Source organism: Arvicanthis niloticus, chromosome 19 (assembly GCF_011762505.2).
Source record: "Arvicanthis niloticus isolate mArvNil1 chromosome 19, mArvNil1.pat.X, whole genome shotgun sequence".
Taxonomy (NCBI): domain Eukaryota; kingdom Metazoa; phylum Chordata; class Mammalia; order Rodentia; family Muridae; genus Arvicanthis; species Arvicanthis niloticus.
Window position 1 is genome coordinate 51510661 of NC_047676.1, and position 25452 is coordinate 51536112.

At 40.0% G+C, this 25452-nt stretch overlaps 1 protein-coding gene and 1 long non-coding RNA gene across 24 annotated transcripts in view; one reads left to right on the plus strand and one right to left on the minus strand.

The window, feature by feature from the left end:
- Positions 1–25452, minus strand: part of LOC143435100 (uncharacterized) — a 143323-nt gene that overhangs the window by 49117 nt on the left and 68754 nt on the right. The window lies entirely within an intron of this gene.
- The window catches only part of LOC143435099 (uncharacterized), a 135596-nt gene that overhangs the window by 16433 nt on the left and 93711 nt on the right, over positions 1–25452 (plus strand). For 2 of the 23 annotated variants that reach the window (XR_013105098.1, XM_076916261.1), the window contains exon 3: positions 7993–8183. The exons of 20 other annotated variants lie outside the window; for them this stretch is intronic. The gene's annotated coding sequence lies outside the window, so the exon portion shown is untranslated. Of the gene's footprint in view, positions 1–6035; positions 6211–7992; positions 8184–25452 lie in introns of all 23 variants that reach the window. One more of the 23 variants, XM_076916262.1, reaches the window with a different exon arrangement.

Genomic DNA, 25452 nt, shown 5'->3' on the forward strand with positions numbered 1-25452 from the left:
CCTATTTTACCTGTATGGGTTTTGTCATTGACATCAGAACGCATTATCATACATCCTAGCCAAATGTCTCTTTCAAGGTAAGGCCTGAGCTTCATTTTCTTCTCATTTGGCACTTTAAGACATAACAGATTCCCCATCTTAGCAACAACCAGGAGTTTACATTCATTGCATGATTTATGTATAGGGTTACATATGCTCCTTAATTTTACACACACACACACACACACACACACACACACACCACATATTATATATTCATTTCTATATATACATGCTTATACCATATATAATATGGTATATACTCATGTATTGTTACCCTCTTTGCAGATAAGAAAGGTATTGTGGCTCAGTTGTAGAAGTTACATAATTTGTCTAAGAACACAAAGCAAGAGGTGGTAGATATAACTGGTGGTCCTGGGCATGTAGCCGAGGTAGAGAGCACTTGCCTAGTATGGGCAAGGCTTGTATCTTAGGGTCTATCACCAGAGAGAGAGAGAGAGAGAGAGAGAGAGAGAGAGAGAGAGACTCTCAGGGAGAGAAGAGAGAAGCAATGGTACTTAGAACTAGAAACTAAGGGGTGGAGGCAAGAACAAGGTACATTATCTCAAATAATCTAAATGAAGCACAGGACATATTCTGTATCAAATCAATTTCTTACACTGCTCCCATCTAGAGAGATGTAGTACTTTTGCAAGTGAGGACAGCAGAATCTGAGATTTTTTCTCTCAGAAGCTAAATTGGAAACATTTTGAGAGGGAGATATTCAAACCAAGTTTGACCGCTGCCCCAGAATCACTTACTGTCACACTTCCAGGAACAAATGGAAAAGCCAACAAAAGAGACCGCAGGCCTCAGATGGACAGAGGGCCCGGTCAATGAAATACTTGACATGCAAGCATGAAGGACTTGAGTTCAGATTCCTAGCACCCACGTAAAAACTGGGCATGGTGGTATGTGCCTATAATCCCAGCTCAGGGAAAGCAGAGCCACACAGCTTATAGGTGAGCTCAATTGGTGAAATACAGACTTAATGAGAGAGCCTGTCTCAATAGCTAAATTGAAGAGTAGTACAGCAAGACACTCAATACTAACCCTGTGGCTCCAGGAATATGTACATACTGTGTATGTGAACTTGCAAGCACACATAAATACACACACACATACACACACACACCACACATACACATGGAAAAAAATCAACAACAACTGCAGTTCTGAACCAACCCCCTTCCCTTCAACAAATGAAAACTAAAAGCATTCATAGCAAGATAGAACAGAAAATATGTTCTTACAGGTGGTGGTGGCACATGACTTTGATCCCAGCACTTGGACGGCAAAGGCAGGCAGATCTCTGAGTTTGAGGCCAACTGGTCTACAGTGCTAATTCCAGGATAGCCATGGCCACAAAAAGAAACTCTGTCATGTAAAGTAAAAAAGAAAGAAAGAAAGAAAGAAAGAAAGAAAGAAAGAAAGAAAGAAAGAAAGAAAGAAAGAAAGAAAGGAAGAAAGGAAGAAGGAAAGAAGGAAACATTTTTTATGCGTAAAAAGAAAAACATGATTTCAACATGGTGAAGAGCCCCACCCCCACCCCCACACACACACATATTATCCAGACTTGAATGTGCAATGCCATCTGTCTCCTACAGGACATTGATGCAGATAAAAACTTATCCTCTCCAAGAGAAAATGTTTAATTATAAAAATATAAGAAGGAATAGTTAGATGTGCACTGCATATGGAAGACTATTCCATAACTACTGGATTTGGAGCCATTTCCAAGTATTTTAAAGAAGTCTGAAAAGAATCTGGGGAGATGGGAAGTTGGCAAGTCTGCCTGGGAATATCCACTAGTGATCTGAAGAACAGTTTGTCAACGCACTGTGAAACTGAATATATTCCCACTGTGTCCTAAAGATTCCATCTCTGATAAGGGGAGTGGGGTCCTACCACAGGTGCACAAGGAGACATGCACCAAATATTCATAACAGCATCACTTGTTATGATTAAAAATGGAAATCACCTACATAGAAATAGCCAAGCATGAATCACTATGGACTTCTCCATGGCCTTTAAAATGAGCCAATTACAACATGGGCACTGGAGTGTCAGTATGGCTAAGCATCAAACTTAGAAATGAAAGGGAGAAAGCAAGCCACAGGCCATTATACATGGCCTGATATGATTTATATAACATCTAAAGATATGGGAGGTAACATTTTCCTAATGGAGACATCTGCAGATATTTAGCTCACAGCAAGTACTTCCCCACTGCAAGGAAGAAGATTCATCTAAGGAAGAAAATAAAAAAAAAAAAAAAAACTTATAATGCTTTTTCTTTTTAAAAACCTGAAGTCCATTGGTTCACATCTGTAAAACCAGTGCTTGGGAGAGGGAAATAGGAGGACAAAAACTTTAAGGTCGTTCTGGACTAGCTAGTAAGTTTGAGGTCAGTCTGAGCTACATTAGACCTTTTCATAGGAACAAAATAAAACAAAACAAAAATCTGAAACAAATAATGAAAAGTATTAATTCTTGTTAATCGGATATGAAATGATCCAAGTGGGTTCTTTATTATTATTTGAATATTTGCTATGTTCAACACACTTGAAAATTTCAAAGTAAAGCAATTTTTTAATTGAAGGCATGTACCTATTCCTAAAGGGAATCTTATCCAGACATGTATAATAATGGGTGTAAAGTTCAGTGGTGCTAAACAGGGACCAGGGTGTCAGATGTACCCCACGGTAACTGATAAGTAACACAGAATCAGCCTTGCATCATCCATCTGACCACATAGCTTGTTGGTGAGCAAACTAGGGGATAGCCTAGAGTCAGATAATCCTTTGTCCCTCTTCACAGTCACATGACAGAGGAAAAAGATATTTACTGCTTATGTTGACAGTACCTAACATGTTGTTCTTTCCCCCTCTTGTAGCCTTCTGATGCAAAATGATATTATTATTTATTTTGCAATATATAAAGAAATAGAAACTAAGCAATGAGTACTGAAATCATTATTCTTAGAATCTCAAGAGTGGAAGAGAAAGCATTCTTTTGTAGAAAGCATTTTCTACCTGGAAGTGGCCAGGATGGTCTACCAGTGAAAAACACATCATGTTTGTCACAGTAGGCCTTGGGAAAAGAAAGGAAAAGGGTCTCTGGGCTAAAAGGTCATTTTTCCAGAAAAAGCACATCAAACTCAAATATGATCAGGGCTGACAATATTTGAGAAAATTGTCAAAGATGGAGAAGGCCCCATCCATTGGGAAACTTGACACCAAACTGTGGCTTGTGGGGAAAAGTCAGTCTTTTGGAAGATGAAAGAGTGAAGTGACAGCTCGAGTGACAGCCTCCGAGGGAGAGGAAAGTGACAGAATTTCAAGCAAAGAGGCAGTAATGGCCTAAAACTCATGGCTCAGAAGCTCGGCTGTGTGGGCTGAGACACGTGTGGGCAGGCTGGATCTGTGGGAGATGTCCAGGTCTTGTTCTCAGAACAGAAACCCTAGACTCAGGGTAGCTGGACTCATTGAAGACTCTACATGTATAGAGTCTAAGTTCGTCAGTTTTCTGTCTGTCTGCCTTGGGAATTGCTATGAAACAAAGTGGGAAGGGCTTCCAGAAGACTCTCTGGTGGATGCCCAAAAGGTTAGGAAGACAAATGCTGACCGTAATAAGACTTCAAAGTTGATGAGTTTCCTTTCCAGAGTTGAAAAATAAACCTAGTGTATGATGAAAACAGAGATAAGTGTGCCTACATTAAATGCAATAAAACCCATAAATACCATCCTTTTAAAATAGCAGAGAGAATAAACTCCTTTAACAACCATTTTCAACTGTGCCTATGAAATCACGGGTTTCATACTTAAGGAATGTATTCAACCTTGGAAGTTTTGTGTGCTTGGTAAGTGTCCTATGGAGTTTAGACAATGCAAAATCATAGTGGAGAACTTGGCAACTTTTTGAAGCCTCAAATGAACTCTCTGGGCTGCTTCATTTCCTCCATTGTAAAGCAGAAGGCCAACAATCTACACTGTTCCAACTTAAACAAATTTGAAGTCCAATCATGACAGTAAGAGTCACTGAAAGAGAATATGGGGTCAAGATACTACTTATTAATACCATCCATTAAGCATAACAGTAACACTTGCATTCATCCTCAGCATTAATACTACTATTAATGAAAAACAGTCATCAGAGTCTTACCACTCAGCGCCCTTTTCTGGCTGGTCCTCACCTGAGTATTCAGGTGCTCTTGCTGCCAAACGCAAGTCAATCATTTGGAGAAAGTAATTGTTCTGAATCAAAAATCTCTCTCTAGTCCCACCCCATGGAGTCCTGTACACTCCTGTATGATGTTCCCAGGGCTATTTCTCTATTTACCGTGTCTGAGCCAAGGGAGGAAGAGAATCAGGCAGGTCAGTGGGGTATTTACCCAACCCTCTTCTCTGTTCCTTCCCTTCCACTTTCCAGGAAGAAAGCAGTAGCTGTATTAAGGCTGCTGTAACTGAGATACTGAGTTAAGCAGTATCTCAGTTAACAGGGCAGTAGAGCTTCATTGGCCAGTGATAGTCATATTGTGTGAGCACTTCCTTAGGACTGCCAGGAAGTGACTGGGCACATGCTGGGTGGGCAGTTCTCTTTCCACCTATGAGTCAGGAGTTGCCAGAGCAGGGAGCTCTGACAGGATAACCAAGAAAATATCAGTTCAAACAGATGCGCAAAGAAGACAGATAACAATAAAGAGGAAGGTTCTGCTCATGCAATACCTTCCTCCACACATGGACATTGCCATTTGCCATCTGACCCCAGAACGAGGCAGCCAAAGACATTATCCAGATTCAAGCAAGCAAATAAAAGAAAAGAGACTGAGATGATTTTGAGTCAAATGGAATCAGTCTGTCTTCCCAGCATTTATAAACCAAATTCACATTTCTTGAACCAGCAACAACATCCTTTTCCTTGCAATGCTGACCATAGCCTTATATATTGACACTGTCCCCTGACTACATGGGGCATAGAGTATAGTAGCCCCAAATCTCCATTTCTATATTGACTTCTGCTGTTCTTCTCAACCTCAGAGAAAGTATCTGTTCTCCCTATTCAATTCCATGCTACACTCACCCCATAAATACATAGTGAGCTCACTGAATAGCTGCCACATGCTGGGTACATGCTAAGCTCTGGGGACCCAAAACTGCACAGACCAGTTTTGCTTCTATAAAGTCTGTGATCATAGAGAAAATTCTAATTTCTTCTCTAACTTAGTCCATTCCTTAACTCGTAGGAAAATTGTTCATATCGTTTATTTAGCATTTAGTGATCGGCTTTATTTCATCTGCTTTGTCACTCAATGCCCAAAGCTTCTCTGCTCCAACTTTCACAACTAAAATATCCCCCAAACATCATGAAATTTCCTTTGGAGAGAAGAGGATTAAAAAAAAAAAAAAAATGGTGGTAGCGCACGCCTTTAATCCCAGCACTTGGGAGGCAGAGGCAGGCGGATTTCTGAGTTCGAAGCCAGCCTGGTCTACAGAGTGAGTTCCAGGATAACCAGGACTACACAGAGAAACCCTGTCTCAAAAAAACAAAAAACAAAAAACAAAAACAAACAAACAAACAAAAAAAAAGAAAAAGAATGAAAGAGAAAGAAAAAGAAAAAAAGAAAATTGAACCATCTGATAGCCACATACCTGAAATATCTTGAGCTTGTCTGCTTTCTTCTATGTCACTAAATTTATACACACATATGACATTAACATTTAAACATACAGACTTCACTTCATGGAGGACACAGAATTTTTTCAAGGCATTAAGAAGTGACTTAGAAGCCCATCACAGTAAAAGAGTAAGGAAATTCTGAAGGATAGAATTGGCTCCCAGAGAGGAATTTTTTGTGTGTTTGTGAAGTACCCCACATGATCCTACAGCTGTAAATCAGTGAGTATCTTGAGATAGATTCCTGGGATCAAGTATCTAAGCAGGGGTAGCTGGATCAAATTCATGATCAAATTCCTGTGGTTGCCATCCTCCTTGAGTTCACAGATGGAAACTCCCACCTCCACAATGAACTGATTAGTGTGGCCTCCTCCTCATATGACCCTCCAGTAGACTAAGATCAATACCTCAAAGCCAAGTTCACCTTCTTTTGTGCAAGGACCAAAGAGACACTCTTCAATGCTCCTAAGGCCAAAATCTTTGTTGCTATATATGGTGAGTAAAGTATGCCTAACAATCACTAAATTTGGTCTAAACTCATAGCATGTAAAACCTTGGTATCTATCACTTAATAAAAATATGGCCTATGTTCTGAATTTTAAAGAAATATTTAGAATAAGATCTGTGATGGAGACATACACAAACACTGAACAGTTTTTCTAAAGGCTTCTGGATGGGTTTCATGAGGAGCCACTGGTAGAAGAAGGGTGTTTCAGAAGCTCATGTGACTGTCAGCTCTCCAAAGACCAAGAGAAACCAAGATCTACCATTCATGGCACCCAGGCACTTAGCACAGAAATTGTAATGTAGGTTGTGGATTGAATAACTTGGATAAAACATGTTCCCTTCCTTTGTGGTTCTATTTAATACATAATTTGGTGTAAGTACATTTATATCAATCCTATATTCATAATATAAATTATAACATGTTTTATGTAATATAAAATAAACTCACATTATGAATATTGAAATAGTATACATATTATTATGTACTGTAATACATAGGCAAAAAAAGATACACATTGAACATCATCATATGTTATGTAGTCTCTTTGGTTCTTTTCAATGCTTCATTTAATTTTGTTGAGATTTCTGTACATGCTGCTTCCTCTTAAATCCTAAAACTGCATAAGAATACTGGTGCTTATCCCAAACAGGTATCACAGTGTGTTGTGGGATTTAGTGAGAAAGAAGAGTGTTCAGGAGAGATAATAGACAGCTAGATCAGGGATACCTAAATGAGCCAGAAAGAGGACAGATGTCAGGATGGGTTGCTGATGGAAGAGGCAACTAAGTGAATTCTTTATGACAATGGGAATTAATCAGGAAGAGGGAATGGGTTTAAAGAAGGTGTGTAGTTTCCAGGCTGAGTGTGTGCTAAAAATAAAAACATGGATTCAAAAAAAGGAAGGAAGGAACAAAGAAAGGAAAGAGAGACAGACAGGCAGAGACATGTACATACAGAGAGAGAGAGAGAGAGAGAGAGAGAGAGAGAGAGAGAGAGAGAGAGAGAAATGAGTTGAGCAGAGCCATGGCAGCCATGGAAGCTGAAGCCTGGCACACTTAGCTGGTGCTATTGCCACTTCACCGTGGCTCACTGAGGCTGGGAAGTTCCTCAGTGCAGAAGTTATGCTAGAGTCATGTCAAGAAGTGAGGAAGATTGCCACGGGCAGCTTTGACAGAGATGGAGAGGAGGAACCGAGGATCTATTTGACCTTAGGGACTATTTGACATTTATCTTCATAGGCCAGTAAAACAGTTGCTAAAACTCTGGGGATCCCCTGACATTGAACCATGTTACCTTTTTTTGTGGACGGAAACCACATTTCAATAGGTTCTCAAGATTCATAAGCAAATTCTGAAACATTATTATACCTCATCTACCTCATCTACAAAGTTCCTGGTGTTATTTATGAAATTGGAACCATCCGTCTAACAGGCCACTGCTGGCTGCTGGTAGCAAGTAGTTAAGATTCTGTTAATTACAGAAGTTGGCTTTTAATTGTGCCAAGGAAAATTGAGTACTCTTTGGGAATACTGCGGAGCTTAATAACTGGTCTGAAGATACTAAACTCATTGCTTTTGCTGTGCGGGGGGGGGGGGGGGGGGGGAGAGGCTGGTTTCCTCTCTCTGAATAATGGAATGTGTTCTCTCCACCAGAGGAAAACGTCCGGCCCTAGTGCTACCAACCTCCTGAGTATTGTCAGCCCCAAAGGAAAAACCATTCATTGCTCACTTTGTCTCAAAACAGCCTTCTGCTTAATTTGTACTTTAAAGTATTTCAGTGAGTTCCAGGCGGCTAAAAGAAGCAGTTGGGTAGCCGGGTCCACTAGCTCTGCCTTTGCTGATCCTCCTCACAGCAGATAATGAAGAAGAGAGCAAGCAGTGAGATGCACGAAAGGAAGTCAGCTCATCAGGACAAGAAGCATAGGCGGGCATTGTTCTTTTTACCTCCACCGTCTCTGAAGGTATTCTCATCCAGTTACACGGATGAATGCTAACACTCTGGTAATGCACTCCGATCAATAGCCAGAGCTGAGGTGAATTAGGACATTCTAAAGACTAGAGCCTGTTTACTTTAGAAAAAAAAACATCCTGTTAATTGAGTCAGAGCTGAAGCAGATTCTTCATTTTCTGAAAAAGAATCAAAGAACAAAGCCTGATCTCATTCAGTATGCCCAGGAACAAGATGGCATAAAATACCCCTGCTACCTGTTTTCAGTAGGAAATATATGAACCCTAAGAAAGTGAAGAAAAATTTAGGGATAAATAGAGATGATCTAAACAAACTTTACTAGTTATTATATGCGTCATCTATGGACTCTTACACATCACAGGAAGGAAATGTGACCCAAAGGATACAGTCTGTTGTCGCTGGCCACATCATGCTGTGTCACCTTGGTCATGGGTATGATGATACAAATTCTTGCTTAGAAACCAACTTTGCATTACATTCTTTATAAGTTGTATTACACTGGGCTTGTACTAAATATTTATCAAAGTTATTTCACCCTTGGCTTTCTCATTGACAACATCTGCAAAAATAATGCAAAGTGTCAATGTTCAAACCAGCACTTATGTAAACAACCATACAGTGGAGAAAGAAATTCTGTGGGCAGTTTTCATCTTCAACACTCTTTAATTTCTCCTGACATCTGTAGTGACCGCTGCCTGAAGATTAGAGTACTGAAAGAAGCCCTGCTAATACAGTTGCTACATGTAGTTACTGTGAAGCGGTGACCTTTCTAATATTGAGAATGCTTTGGGTGAGGGGTGTGTGTGTGTGTGTGTGTGTGTGTGTGTGTGTGTGTGTTTGGCTTGTTTGTAATTTATATTTTATCTTAATACTTTCAAATTATCTTTTAAATTTTTTCATATAAATGTTTTAATCATATTCTTCCAATCCCACAGGTCCTCCCAGAGCCTCCCCACTGCCTTACCCAATTTCATGTATTTTCTCTCTTTCTCTCTAAAGTGAATAAAGAGCCAAAGAAACAAACAAAAAAAAAGAGAAAACAAAACAAAAACCTAAAAGACAAAAAACACCGAACCATAACAAAAGGCACATAAGGAACACGGAATATGTTTTGTGTTGGTCAAGTATTCCTGAGCAGGTCATGGTTTGTCCATTACTATGGTTGATACCCCTAGTATCAAGACATTTGGAGAAACCTGATTTTCCCTCCCCCAACCCCCGCAGGTACCAAATGCAAATAGCTTCTTAGTCAAAAGTAGGACTTTGTGCCCACTTCTCCTTCCCCAAAGTGGAAGTGTTTCCCTGGCTTGTGCATGTCTTCTGCATGCTGTCACAGTTCATATGCAGATCAGCCCTGATGTTTCTGAAAGACAATGTTTCCTTGGAGTCACTCACCACCTCTGGCTGTTAAAATCTTCTTCATAGATTCCTTAGCCTTGAAGGGAGGGATTTGATATAGATATTCCTTCCATTTGAGAAAGGTCTCTCACTGTCTGCACACTGTCCAGTTGTGAGTCTCTGTGTTAATTACAATTGACTACAGGGAGCTTGTCTGATGAGGATGAAACAATACGGTGCTCCAGAGCTATAGCAATGTGTCCTTAACAGCCATTTTGTGGCTATGCTCATTTCACAGAATAGCAGTGGGTTTTCTTTCAGGGATCATGACCTATCTAGTCTCAGATTTTTGGACTTATTAATAGTGTCGTGTGTGGGTTCTATCCCATGAACTGGGTCTTAAATCCAATAAAAATGTAGGTGGCTATTCTCGTAACATTTGGGTCACTAGCCCATAATATATTTGGCAGGTAGGTCACTGTTGCAGGTTTTATAGCTGGGTGAGACTGATGTCTTTTCTCCTCTAGAAACCTGTATAGCACCTTCCTGCACTAGGAGTACTAGCCATTAGAGAGGAAGGTTCTAGTTGGGTACCACCTCCATGTTCACTGACATATATTTGTGGTATCTATGGCAATAGGGTCTTAGCACCATATTGTGGAGGATAACAATAACATTGGTGGTTATCCATACAATTCATGGGGAATATGGGAGCTCTTTGACCAATGACTCAATGTAGCAGGATACTTATTCTGCTACACTGTATTTGCAGTGATTAGGCAGTAGAAGAGGAGGTGGAGCTGGGAGAGAAAGAGAGGAAGGGGAGGGGAGAAAGAGAAAGGGGAGAAGAAGAAGGAGGCTATCAACCATGCAGAACCACGGATGGGTCAAAAGCTGTCCTGGGTAGCAACTTCTATCAAAAGGTTAGATATTGGGTAACAACTCTAGTTGTGTGGGCATCTTGTTGATTGAACATTTCTAAATATATAAATCCTTTAATCATTAAGCTTTAAGAGTCTCATTTCTATTGGGTACTGTGAGGATGCCACATATTGTCTGAGGTTCAGCTGAGATTTGTGGATGCAGCGTGGTGGATTGACAGAGTCATCCCCCTTGTTGGCATCTCATGGGTGCCAGAGCCTGTGCATCTAGCTAGAAAGAGCCCTGGTCAGAGCCAAGGAGCAGCAGGAACATGGCAGCTGCCCGAAAACAAGCCGGACCAGGTGTCATTTTTTTAAATATCACCCCTACAACTCAACAAGATGTAACTATTCCTGGCACTGGGGACTTTACTTGGGAGTATATGAAGCCTACCTAGTTGGGGCATTGTCTCCTCCATTACATGGTAATTCCATTTAAATTCTTTTTATACATTTTAGAAACTTCTACAATATTTCATTTCCACATGCCATTTCACTGGGCCCTTAGTATTGGTTATGTCTTCCACATCATATTCTTTGTCCAGACATTCCATCTTCCACTTTACATCCCCTATTTCAGTTTCCCCTTCATCTCTCTATAGCACTGCACTCTAGATCTCTTTCCTTGGAAGATCTCCCCACGCCTGGTTCTTCTGCCTGACCTCTATGGCTATCCTAAATGAGAAAATATATCTGAAGCTTAAAAACTAACATCTACACATAAAATGAAGCACGGAATCTTTGCATTTCTGATTTATGTAACCTCAATCAAGATGACTGTTTCTAATGCCACTTGCTTATATTTAAATTTCATAATTTTATTTTTTAACAACTGAATAATATGACATTGTGTAAATATACTATATTTTCATTATCCATTCATCAGCTGGTGTATAACTAGGTTGATTACAATTTTTATTATAAATACAGCAGCAATGAACATAGATAAGCAAGTGTCTCTGTAGTAGAATATAAAGTCCTTTGGGAATATGCCCAAGAATGGTATATCTGGATCATGTGGTAGATATTTTCATCATTTTTGAGGAACCTGCATACTTATTTTCATAATGACTGTACAAGTTTGCGGTCCTACCAGCAATGAATAGACAAGCCTTTCCTCACATCCTCACCAGAATGTGCAGCCATTTGTATTAATGAACTCGGTCATTCTGCCAGGTGTAACATGAAATCTCAAAGTAGTTTAAATTTTCACTTCCCTGATGACTAAGGAACTTGACCATTTTTAAAAGTGTTTCTCAGCCATCTGAGTTGTATCTTTTGATAAATCTGTTTACTTCTATGCCCCATTTTTCAAAAGCAGGGTTGTTTCCTTGGTGTTCAGCTTTTTTAGTTCTCTATATATTCTAGACACACACCTTCTCTCAGATATGTAGTTGATACAGTATTTGTCTCATTCTGTAGGTTACCTCTTTGCCTCTTTGGGGTTCTTTTGCTGTCCAGAAGCCTCTAAGCTTTATAAGGTTCCATTTACTTATTAATGATCTCAATGCTTGTGCTATTGGCATCCTGTTGAAAGCCCATTACTAAAACAATGGGTCCCGTCGATTTTACACTTTTTTTCTATCAGATTCAGGTCTTATGTTGAAGTTCTTGATCCATTTGGCGATGAGTTTTGGACAGGGTGATATAGATCTATTTTTGCTCTTTTGCATGCAGCTAACCAATTTGACCAACACCATTTGTTGAAGAGTCTGACTTTTCTCCTATGTGTGTTTTTTACTTTGTTCAAAATCAGGAGTTGGTGTGTGTGTGTGTGTGTGTGTGTGTGTGTGTGTGTAATTATACCCAGCTCTTAAATTCCATTTCATTGACCAGAGTGTCTGTTTCTAGGCCAATATCATACTGCTTCAGTTATTATAGTTTTATAATACAATTTGGATCTGGTACTTGTACTTGTCTGGTAAAATATGTAATGTGTTGGCTAATCTTGTTTGTCAATTTGACTACACCTGGAATTACCAAAACTCCAGAAATTAGGCATATATATGAGTGATTTTTTTTTTCTTGGTTGGATCATTTGAGACCAGAATACTCACCCTAAATCTGGCCAGACCTTCTGGTAGCAGGCTACATAAAAGGATATGGGAGAAGTAAATTTTTGCTTTTTGCCTGCTTGACTTAACACTCAATAAGAAGTTTATTTATCTTGAGTCATTTCTTTGCTGGTGTGAGAACCTACTTCTTTGGGAATTCCAATGTGGACTGTAAACTGCCAGTTCTCTAAGGCTTCCCTGGGACTCCCACACTCATATGGGCCTACTGAGACATCCAGTCTCATAGACTGAACAACTACCAGATTCTTGGTCTTTCTGTCAGGAGACAGCCATTGCTATACTACTGGACTACAACCTATAAGTTACTTTAATAAATTCCATGTATATGTGTGTATATGTGTATGTGTGTATGTGTGCATGTGTGTATGTGTGCATGTATATGTGTACGTGTGTGTATGTGTGTATGTGTGCATGTGTGTATGTATGTATGTGTGCATGTATATGTGTACGAGTGTATGTGTACATATGTATATGTGTGTATATGTGTATGTGTGTATGTGTGTATATGTATATGCATGTATGTATGTGTATATGCATGTATGTGTGTATGTGTATATGTGTGTATATATGTGTGTGTATATATGTATGTGTGCATGTATGTGTGTATGTATGTACATATGTGTGTATATATGTATGTGTGTGCATGTATGTGTGTATGTATGTACATATGTGTGTACATATGTATGTATGTGCATGTATGTATGTGTATGTGTGTATATGAGTATGTATGTGTGTATATATGTGTTTGTGTGTGTATGTACATATACACACATGCACATACACATATACACACACATACACACACACACACACACACACACACACACATTCTATCAGTTCTGTTACTTTAGGGAGTCCTGACTAATGAACTCAACTATCACTTCTTCAAGGTCATTACAAGGTTTGGATGATATGTTGTTTCTTTTATAAAGTTGGTTGCCCTACAGCCTCAGGAGGTAGGAGGACCCTCTAGAATGTACTAGAGACCTGGCAGGTAAGGGACTCTCAGGAGTTAAAGGGAGGGACCTTATATGAAATGCCCTACAGTAGGGAAAGGGAACTTGAAGAGTCCACCTCCAGTAGAAAGATGGGGCATCAAGTGGAGGGATGGGGTTGCCATTCCACAGTCAAAAACTTTGATCCCCAGCCATAAATTTATTTCACTGCTACTTCATAACTGTAATTTACCTACTGATGTGAATTGTAATGTGGATATCTGATATGCAACCCCTGTGGGGTTCAAAATCCACATGAAGTAGAAATTTCCGGTTTTCTTAACAACTCAGTTGTGTCGTGTGATGTTTTTTCTGGAAGCTGTCTTTGTGAGAGGGGATATGATATTTTGCTGAAAACAGACACTTGAGAGGGCATGTGATGTTTAGAAAAAATATAAATGGAACCCCACAAACAGTGCATTGGTCTTCCCTTTGTAGAGAGAAACATGCAAAAGAACTCATGGTATTCCAGAGGATTCTGGACACGTTCACTGACTCTTGCAGATCTGGCAGAGCACTGCTCTTTCTGCTGGATCATGTTGCTGCTACTGGTTTATGTTTGGTGTTTGTTATTGAACTATACAGTTGGTATCATGACAACAAAAAATGGAATCACCCAAGGAACTGCTTATAAACAGGTGCACAACACTCTTTTCCTATTAGTTGTTTTCCCTTACCTCTGGTCAGTGGATTAGAAGAGAGGTTGAAATGTTAAAGAACCCTAAATAAAGTAGGTTTTGAAAAAAAATCTAAGCCTACACCCACAGGCTGAGAATCATTGCTCTAAGATGTTTTCTGAGCTTGTTTGATGGTGCTTCTTGGATGCAGCAGAAAGATGTGTTCTACTTTCTAATTTGTCAGTCTGTCTTTTTCTTAGGGAATTAAGACCATCTATACTTTGGATTATTATTTAGCAGAGTCTACTAATTCTGATTATTTCATTGTTGTGGTTTTGTTTCTTCTTTTGGTGAACTGTTCTGGAATTACTTATTTCTTGTGTCCTCTTTGGTCTTCAGACTAAAGTTTTCTTTCTAGTACCTTCTATAAAGCTGGATTGGTGGACAGAAGTTGCTTAAATTTATTTTTATTATTTTTTTCTTTCTTTGATTGATCATTTTGCTAGATATATTAGTCTGAGCTAACATTTGTGATCCTCCAAGCCTTGTAGACCACCCATACAGGTCCTTTGGACTTTAAAGCTGTGCATCCATGAAACTGGACTTTTGTTAGATACTTACAAAACAAGAATAAAATATAAACATTCTTATTACAAAACTGATAAACTGGGCAGTGAGCTAGCCAAACCTAGGAAGGTAAATTCCATTAACTCTTAATTCTCAAGAATGATCTTTTCTACCCAGATGCTCTGACTTTCATCATCCCCATGGCACTATCTGGCAGAACTATGCTCTCAGGTTTATGTAGCAGTCAAATCCCTGCAGGATGAGAAGCCTGGTCCTGGAACATCAGCCTTGTCCTCATACACAATGTAGCCAGGATCTTTGCCAATTTAGAGCAGGGATTTTATTGCCTTGGTTTTCTAATTTGTTCTCTACCCAATTTAATTTCTCTCTGAATCCACACTGACCATTGATGTGCATATTTCTACCAATGTCCTTCTTATGATTATGTTTTCCCTTCATGTGTTGCCTTTTTCAGTTTTTTCTTGACACAAGCTAGAGTCATCTGAGAAATGGAAATTTAAATTAAGAAAAATATCTCCATATAAGGTAGTCTGTAGGCAACTCTGACAACCTGAGCCATTTTCTTGATTAACAATTGATGTGAGAGGGTCTAGCCTACTGGGAGTAGTGCCAATCCTGGCTAGGTAGTCCTGGGTTGTATAAAAATACAAGCTGAGAGAACCATGAAAAATAAGATGGTAGGCAGCATTCCTTCATAACTTCTGATTCAGTTTTGCCTCCAGGTTCTTCCTTTAAATTTTTCCCTGACTTCCCATCATGAAGGAGTGTAAGCTAAAGACTGAAATAAACTCTGTCCTTCTCATATTACTTCTGTTCCTAGTGTTTATCCCATAAATAAAAGACTAGGGCATGTGTCTTCCTACTCTTAGATATACACCAGTCTTATTGTACTGGAGCTTATATGACCTCATTCAGCTTTCTTCCACTTCTGCAAAACCATGGCAAATACACAATGGACACTCGGGAGTCAACATTTGAAATTGGTAGGCACACAATTTAGTTCACATCAGAACCCAAGAAATTTGACTAAGAGGTTTACTTAAGTATACAGAGATGAAAGGTGAGCCAGAAGGGCCAGCGTAGCCTCCTGAACTCAGGGGAACCAACATTTAAGAAGTTAGGTCTTACAATTTGGCTACAGAAATAAAAAATGTCCAAACAGCCTAGAAGGGATAGTTTTCTTTTTCTTTTTTTTTTTGTTTTGTATTCCTGGATATGGAAAATCTATAGTTAGATTAGGCAGCCTTCTAACATCAAAGATTAAGTGATGCTGAACACAGTTTTCCTCTTTTCAAACCATGAGAATCATTGAAATTGAGCAGCAGATTACATACATAATAGAAATGATGTCACATAGTTCAAATAGTGGAAAATTACTTCATCTAGAAGCCATGCTCCTGCCCTGACAAAAGCAAAGCTGTAATTGGGGGAATAAGAAAAGGCCTTAGATAGTTCATTCAGAAGTGCAGGTCATCAAATCACCTTGTAGTCTTAGTAGAAACTGCATCAGACTGGAGATCGAAAGACCTGGAGTCTGGTCTTACCTTGCCCCCTTGTTCATCATGTATGTAGGTTCATTTGACTTATCCATGTTTCCACTTTCACCATAAGCACAATGACTATCATGTCTGACCACCACAGATCAGAAGATAGAGATAGCAGAAATAATCACTGTTTTTAGAATGCAAAAAAGAAATCTCTGAATCCCTTCAGTTCCTCATACATTTAAAGTAGCCAAAATTATTAACTTTATGTATCTTTTAGAAGCATCCCTGATGCCATCTGACAGGTTTCATCTTCTCGAGTATCAATTTTTTTGTGTGTGTTTCATGTGTTCCATATAATGCAACACCCAAAATCCAAAGTATATTTTAATCAAGCTTTGGCAAATGTTGGATGTAGCAAAAGAATCATTTCTGGCTTTGGATATTATTCTTATCTTATGATTTCTCAATATCATGTCTCTTTTTTCCCCACAATGGAAGTTTGGCTGGAGATTTCAGAACCCAGAATAAGGTTAAACTTGATATGCAATAAAAGGTTGAAGATGCCAGTAGAGGCTTCATAAGGTTTGTGGCCAGTCTAAAATTAAACATATTTGTATTCACATGAAGCATATTCCCTGCACAAACAGTAATAAATTCCTGTTCCTTTTATTTCCTATGGGGGAAGCTTTTCACCTAAAAAGAATTAGATACATCAGTGTATTAAGAGGAAAATATGAGACCATGGTGTAAATTTTGGGGCCCACTGGTTTTGTGTTTCAGGCCCAGAACAAGTCAAGAAGCCTGGCACTTAGCATGTAACCTTTCAAAATGACTTGTACATTCCTGCATGTATGAAGTCAAATCTGTTCGATGTGATACCTTAACCTTTAGTGTCTTGAAATTTGATTCCAAAAGTTTGCATAGTAAGTAATGTTATCTTTTAAGGTAGGGATTGTCTTTACTTAAAAATAGCAGTTCCCTGTTTGAAAGTAATGCAGATGATGTAATTGCCATATATTGCCCTGCAATTTAAAGAGATCAGGTTCAGATCTCAGATTCTCAGACACTGTGTAAGGAGACACTAAGAATGTCACTGAAATGATAAGCTCAGTCTCCAGGCAACAGAATTTGTTCATCTCGCTTTCAGCACCTTTTGTTGGTGGGTTTTATCCTTTAAATATGAGAGTCAAAAAAAAAAAAATCTGCTTACTTCTCAAGGACTGGGTGGAGTGAAGGAAACCCAAACTATTTAGAAGCAGTAATGAGCTGAGGTATAAATGTGACCGAGTAATTCATTTTGAGGAGTGACATGCATTGTTCTCTTTGTACCAGATGCATGCTGGGAGAACTAGGTGAAATGAGGTGAGGACTCAAGGTGCTTGAAGTCATGGAGACTTGAACATTAACTGCAGCACACCAGCACAGAATACAAATTGTAAGACCAAGTGGCACACAGACAGGAGACAGGAGTCCTGAGAAGCTCAACCGGGGAAGATACCCGGTTCTTATTTTTATCTTCTGGAAACAGAATTCCTCACAGGGCCTCTACATTCCTCGGGCTCAGACGTGATTAAACACCATACCTTTTTAAATGTTTTACTATTCCAAGTCGAGGGATACATAAATAAGCGCTTTCCAGTCACCACTCCTCAGGCTGGAATTTCAGCCAAGTGTTTTCTGGCCTTCAATCTACTTTGACCAAACTCTTAATTGTGGGGGGAGTGGGGGAGAGAATAAAGAAAAAGAAGAAAGCTTCTTCAGTAGATAACCCGAGACTCTGGATGAAGAAGTGTGCTGTAAGGGTGAGGGGGCAGGGCACTTAGCCACATGGAATGCATGTTTCTCCTACAACAATAAAGCTGTCCCTACACAAAGACTTGAGGAACTGTGAAAGTTTGGACCCACTGAGATGTAGAATAAGGTTCTACCTCTTCTCCTCAAGTAGCTGTACTGAGAGAGACAGTGGGCTTTTCCTGAACCAATGGAACCAATGGGCAGACTATGTAATACACTAGTCTATATGTGGCCTGTACAAAGGACACCTGTATCAAGCCCTGCCTGAGTAGAGAGGACTGGTACCTGAACTGCCTCCACTAGCCCTGGCCTGTCTCTCTGCTCTTCCACTCTGACCTTGTTCAGGTGCCAGGCAGAGGTGTCTTCAGTCGCTCCCAGCACAAGTGTCCTGTTTATGTCACAAAGCCCCTTTCATTTCTGCCCTCCCTTCTCACCTCTATTCCTTCTTTTCTTCATTCCCGCCCTCCCCACCCCAATTCCTACTCCTCATTCTAATATTCTGTGCTTTCAAGTCACAACTTACATCTCAGTTTCTCCTAAGACAATTCCATGTGAATCATGGGACAATACTTTTTAAACTTCCGTTTTCAAACCATATGTCTCAAAATGAAATGTCAATTCCTAAACCTCCAAACCAGACACACAAGACAAGCATCCTTCTGTGGTGAAAGTCTGGGACTTGCATTTTAAAAGGTCCACAGGTGACTTCAGTGCTCACTAGAGAAGCTCCCGAGGCCCTCTTCCCCCAGCTGGATGCCCTGTAGCAGAGAAAGCCCAACTGGTCACCAGTGGCTTCTTTTCAGAGTCTCAGGTGTCCCATCATGCATGTCACCTGTGGTTCCATCTTCATGAAAGGGCTTTGTGCTAATACTATGTTCACCTCCGTGTTCTGATTTAGAGTAAAATACACCAGAACCAGACATAAACCACCTTACATGAAGAGTTATGCAACAAAAGTTAAAAAAGCTGTCCCTTTAATACCAGTAACTAGATGAGTTTACAGTTTAGAAAAATGAAAACTTACAAAACTGCTTAATTGGCTACACCATTGTCTCCTACATCATATACACATTGAAATGAAAACTCAAGACACATAAGCAGAGTCAAACTAAAAATCAATTAACAGGTCAAAATACTAGGCTATTAGCTACAATTAGGGAAGAGCAATCAAAACTAGATAGTATGAACCATGGAGAAAGCATGTGCAGAAACTCTATAAGAAAACGTAGATTTGAACTAGGCTATTCACACAATTCTCTCTCTCTCTCTCTCTCTCTCTCTCTCTCTCTCTCTCTCTCTCCCTCTCCCTCTCCCTCTCCCTCTCATTAACTTGTAAAGAAAATGCCAGAGTCTCTCTGATATTTTCTTTTCCAAAAGTAGCTTCCAGAAATCTGAACAAGGGGGAGGGTCACCTTTACTGTGGTCACATCATAACCCATTGCTTTGCTGCTGCTGCTGCTGCTGCTGCTGCTGCTGCTGCTGCTGCTGCTGCTGCTGCTGCTGCTGCTGCTGCTGCTGCAGCAGCAGCTTCCCACCTCTGCAACTGCCACCTCTTTTACTGCCTCCTCCTCCCCCTCCTTTCCTTCTCTAGGAAGAGCGTAAGTATAGCACATGTAGCACCCTAACAAACTTGGTGTTCTAACAGAAGACACAGCTTTAGCTATACAAAATACTTAGCACCAAGCACAGGTTATTGTGACGCCAAGTTTTTCAATACTCCAGGGAAGTATGACTATTTTAACGAAATGGGGAGACTGAAGGAAAGCTCAGAGGAAGATGGAAAAAGAGCCCTTGTCTTTTATCCCTAAAGGCAGAAAAGGAAAAGGAAACTTCCAAAGGCAACTTGACAGTGAATTTCTCAGTTATGTCATAGGATCTGTAACGTTGTATATTGGGCTTTAATAGTCCAATGAATGGAGACTCTACCTCTAAGGTTACACCTTAGACAATGGTAGTTTAGTCCAATGAATGGAGACTCTACCTCTAACGTTACACCTTAGACAATGGTAGTTTTATTACAGACTAAAATTGACCAAGGACACGTGTAAGTTTTTAAAGGAGCTCTGTCTCAGACAGCAAGTAGCTCTCTTGGCTGAGGGTTGATTTGCAAAGCAAACAAACCCACACCAGGCTCACCCATTCACTCAACGCTTATTCTCACGCTTATTCTCTTGCAAACTAGAGTTTCTTCATCTGGTGCTCTAATTTTTGCCCGCATCCTTCTTTAAATATGTTAATAGAGAAGCTGGTCTTTGGTCCACCGAAAAGAGCTTCCAGGAGAGTCAGAGCAAATCTCTACCCTTTAAGGAATTTTCTCTGGAGAACAAAGTACTCCTCTAGCAGTGAATCCTCACCCCCACCCCAGCAGCCCCCCTCCCCATATCACCTACCAGCTTGAATATGGCGGCTGCATACCTACTCCACTTTCCCAAGCTGGGACTAGAATAAAACTATGTCCTCCACCAAAGACCTTTTCTCAATTTCCTTTAACAGAAGCTTTGGGTTGCTGGACCTGAAGGCACCAAGAAAACCAACGCCTTTCCTGACCCCCCCCCCCCCAAATAAAACTAAATGGTCCTAAGATCTCTTCTGAGCCCTGTTCTTTAATTCCTACATCAGAGAGACTAAGAGATACATTAGGAACAAATTTAGATCCTAAATTACATTACTCACAACACCATGTAATGTTTCTTAGTAACTAACTATTTCAAAGCAAAAGTTAGCCCATCTCAGTATCTTCACTGCATGCACAATTTAAATGAACCAAGGCAGACGCATACAGGTGAGTCTTGAGTTAATCTTTTAATTTTACACTTTAAGTTGGTCTAACAAAGGCAGTTCAGGTATTTTGAGCCCTTAACAAGAAATGCTTAGCTATTTTGGGTTATTCCTCCTAAGTTTTGTAATCAGGTTATTTTTTCCTTAGCCCAAGTTTCCGTAATAAGCATTTGAAATCACCAGACCCAAACCTTTTTAGGAGGTAAATTGAAAATTAACATTTCATTCAATTTTACATAAAACCTGCCACAGGTGAAGTGTAAAAGCCAGTTTTGTTGGTTGAGGTGGAAACTGAGAAAACTAACTTCAGAGACAGAAGCTTAAAAATGAAAGTTTTATATTCTTCGAGGGTAGGGAGTTAGCCAGTTCGGGATTGGAACTACATCCCAGAAGGGAAGTTGCACAACATTTTTTTTTTTTTTTAGGATGGGAACACAAAGGAAGAGGGATTAGTTTGGGCTGTTGCATTGATCAATCATACCACAAGGGGTGAAGCACGGAAGTTAACATTGGCAATTGGGCCTTGAGTCCCCTGCCTTCAGGGTCCCCGAGTCAGCTTTTGCAGCCAGGTCCCCTCCTGGACTTTGGCCCAGAATTTAGAATGATAAAAAAAAGAAAGGAGTGGGCAAGCTGCATGCAGTAATTAAGTCAAGGCAAGCAACACATTTATAACTAGACACACAAGAGAAGAGGGACAAAGATCCAGCTAACCCTCCAAGTCCTAAAGTGAGGCACAGTCTGAAGGAGGGTCAAGGAAGGACAGGCACATCTAAGCAGCCCAATCAAGGTGTGGCTGCTCCCAGCATTGCTCATCCTTATCTGTGTTATGAAATATAGTGGGCAGGGGGTACCTGGTGGACCCATGCCAAGGTGTGCCCCTGAGTAATTCCTTCATGCAACAGATCTGCTATAAAGAGAGTTTATTGGGGGAAGGGAAAGGAGTGAGACTTGGGAAGAGGTCCAGGAAGACAAGTGGACATGTAGACAGACAGACAGAGCAGAGCCATGGGAGCAGAGGAGAGGGATGGGCAGAGGGATGCAGAGAAGGACAGAAAGAGAGAAAGAAAGACCAGCGGGAATGTGTGGGAACACTGTGCTGGGGTGCTCGGCAATCCTTTTACATGCAGCCCATACCTGGTACACACAGCAGCTGTAGTGGCGGGTAATGACATAAGCCTTTGCTAGGTCCATGGGAGTCGCTTAGTCTAATCGCCTATATGCTAAAAATCTGGGCTTCAGTCTCATCCTGTAAGGCTACGTGACGCTATGTGAAGTCTCTTTCTGGGAGACAAGTTCCCTTTTCCTTCTCCTAGTACCAGCTTGATGGGAAATTCCCAGGTTCGTTGTTTCAATAGCCTGATAGACTGAGACACCAACGTTTTCTTATTGCATCTTTGTGTCTGCTAAACCACTTACAGTATCACTATCTTCATCTCCTAAGCTGGTTGCTATGAAACAGATGATCAATTTTTATTGGTAGGAAAAGAAGACTCTGGATAGAAAGAGCATAAATCAGGATAGGCAGCTGACAATTCTATCAAAATTCTAACTTCACATACTCTAAAAGCTAATAGCGTCTTTTAGAATTGATCCTACAGAAGCAAATTGCTTAACGCTATGCTTTACAAAGATGTGTGTTATGTTGCCCTTGATGGAAAAAGACTGCAAGCAAATTAAGTCTCTACAAAAGAAAATCTAGTTAAGAATCTATTCTCATCTGTTCATATTGTTATGTTTCAATGTGAAATCCCCATTCCCACCCCACCCTCATCTCCACCCCCACCAAGACAGAGTTTCTCTGTGTAGCCAGCTGTCCTGGAACTTTCTTAGTAGACCACACTGGCTTCAAACTCAGATACACAACTATCCCCAGACTCTGCCTCCCAAGATTAAAGATTGTGCCACCACTTCAGGCAAATCTAAACTTTACAGTGTTGTAGGGATTGACTGAAATATCAATAGACCAAAAACAAAACAAACAAACAAAACCCCAGTCCCCTAAGGAGATCAGTTGCAAACACCTGAGACCTGCAATGTCACCTTTTGTAGAAACCATGTGTCTGCCAGTGTGACTGACTAAAGGATTTTGAAATGGGAAGAAAGCTCCTAGATTATCAAAGTGCTTGATAAATGCCTTCACATGTGTCTTTCTGAGAGGGACCTTGGACCTGCACATGACAGAGAGGATGATGGGAAGGAGGAACTAGTCTCAGAGAATTTGAAGACTGCCTTGAAGTTTTGGTGTGCTTCTAGGTGTGCTTTTGTTTGTGGCCCCAGCACTTGGGATGAAGAATGAGAATCCTGAGCTGGAGCCTGGGCCAGGTAGCAAGTTCAAGACCAGTCTAGGCTCCTTAGGCTTAGCAAGATACTGTTACAAAGGAAGAAAGAAGAAAGAAGAGGGAAACAAAGAGAAAAGAGGGGAGACAGGGAAGGGAAATTGGAGTTTTATAGGCTCAGAATTTGGATAGAGTATGCAACTCATTGGTCCTGGGTATTTCTGGGGTGGTTCTGGTGATACCCCCATTTGGGTCTGTTTATAGTGAGTTCAGACTGGAGGCCCTCTAGGACAATAGAAAAGAAACTTCTGCTGTTTAAAGCCAGTAATTTGTGATAATTTGTTTCAGCAGCCACAGAAAATTAATAGTGCTTTACTGACTGTGATAAAAGTGTCTTTAGGATCATTACTCTAGAAATGAGAGAATAGACATGGTGGGGGGGGGGGGGGCAGATCCTGGGACACAACTGCCAGCTGTGGTATTTGTGGTAAAGATGTAGCAACCTTTAGCATTGCAAAGTGGCATTATCAGCCACAAAGTCCACTTCAGAGCCATGTCATCAAAGGCAGGAAGGTGGGGGCGGGGATTCTGCTCTTCAGTGGTCCAGCAGCAGTTAAGCCAGTAACTCCTCATCTACACTCAGACAAGTCACTCTGGCTCAGCATGGTAGATCAAACGCAAAAGGAAGACATGAAAAGTGGGGTGCTTGTTGAAAAGAATGGGGCCAACAGAAGGGGTAGACATGATGGAGGGAAATAGGGGTGAAAAATATTGAAACTTATTATGTAAATGATTGAATATATTAAATGGTAAGAAAAGAAAATCAAGTGGTTTTTTTTTAAAGTGCTCTAGAGAAGGCCTTGTCCACTTTGCATCCCACTATCATTAATTTTTTTGGCATGTACTATGCATGGAAGCATCCTTTTGCTTTTCTATGTCTTTATCCTACGACAAAGAACTATTATTAATAAAAGGTAAATTGCCTAAAGACAAAAAAAACCTCACAATATTTTAAGTTTTAAGGATTTTTAAAGTTTTTATAATTAATGTGTGTGTGTGTGTGTGTGTGTGTGTGTGTGTGTGTGTGTGTGTGTGTGCCGCATGCCACCGCTTTGTGTAACAAAGGACAGAGTTCATTTCTTCTTCCATCCTGTGGACTCTGGAGTTTGGACTCATGTTGTCAGACTTGGAGGCAAGTGCCTTTATCTACTGAGCCATATTGACAACCTACAATTATATATATATATTTAAAATTATTGTTGTTGGGCTGCATTCATAGCTAGCCTCTGCTACATGAGGCTGCAACCAACCCAGTGGTCTGCATGTTGGATGCAGCAGATAAGGAAAAGGATCTTTCTGTACGTGGAAAAATAATTCTATTTGAAAAATGAGTCCATGAGCCACCCTGAATAAGTCACTGGCAGAATCCTTAAGTGAATACTTTTAGGTCTATGGAAGACACAATGAAGAAAGATAGTCTTTCTAGCAAACAATGTGGAATATCTACATATAAAAGTGAGTGTTGAGCCTAATCTCTTACCCTAGACAAAAATCAATTCCAATGAGATTGTGAATTTTAACACAATAGGTAAAACAATAATTAAACTCTTGGAGAAGAACTTGAATAATTAAACTCTCAGAAGAACATGTCAAGTCCTTAAAGTGCACTGTACTTTCAATAACAGGCCTCAAGAAGGTAATAATCACACAAGAAAAATGTTCATAAAAGGACATCAAAGAACTTGAAAAAGAAACTCACATGGCAGGAAACCGGCAGAACACAGATCTGGCAGAAGAATCGGACCTGAATCTGCACAGATTTCTTGTCAATAATAGGAAGGAGTGAGAGCTTTATAACATCCTCCATAGAGTAGTCCACGTGTGTTCGTGTACAGATGGCAGCCGAAGAATGCAGATTTGAGCATGGACATATACATAAAATATTCAATACCATATAATGACAGAATGGCTGGATTGAAGGAAGATAAAGATTGTCGTGTATATCTGGATAGAGACAAGCGACTCTCATACGTTTCTGATTAAAATAGTAACTGGTAAAGCTGCTATAGAAACCATCAGGACTTCTCAGTATCTACTAAAGCCACATATTACACAACTTATGACCTAGTGTTTCACTCCTGAACATGTTGCACTCTAAGCAAGTCTGATTACAATAGTCACACACTGAAAGGTACTGCAGTTACTATAAAAAGTAAATAAACTGTGGTATATCCACACAATGAACTATTACACACTCATGGAAACAAACTACCGTTAAACTATCTAAACATCTATATTTTGCTTTATATATTTTAGCACTGACTTTTTTGTTTTACCACATACTTTATAGATATATATAAATCACAAATTTAACTTAAATAATCCACAAACTG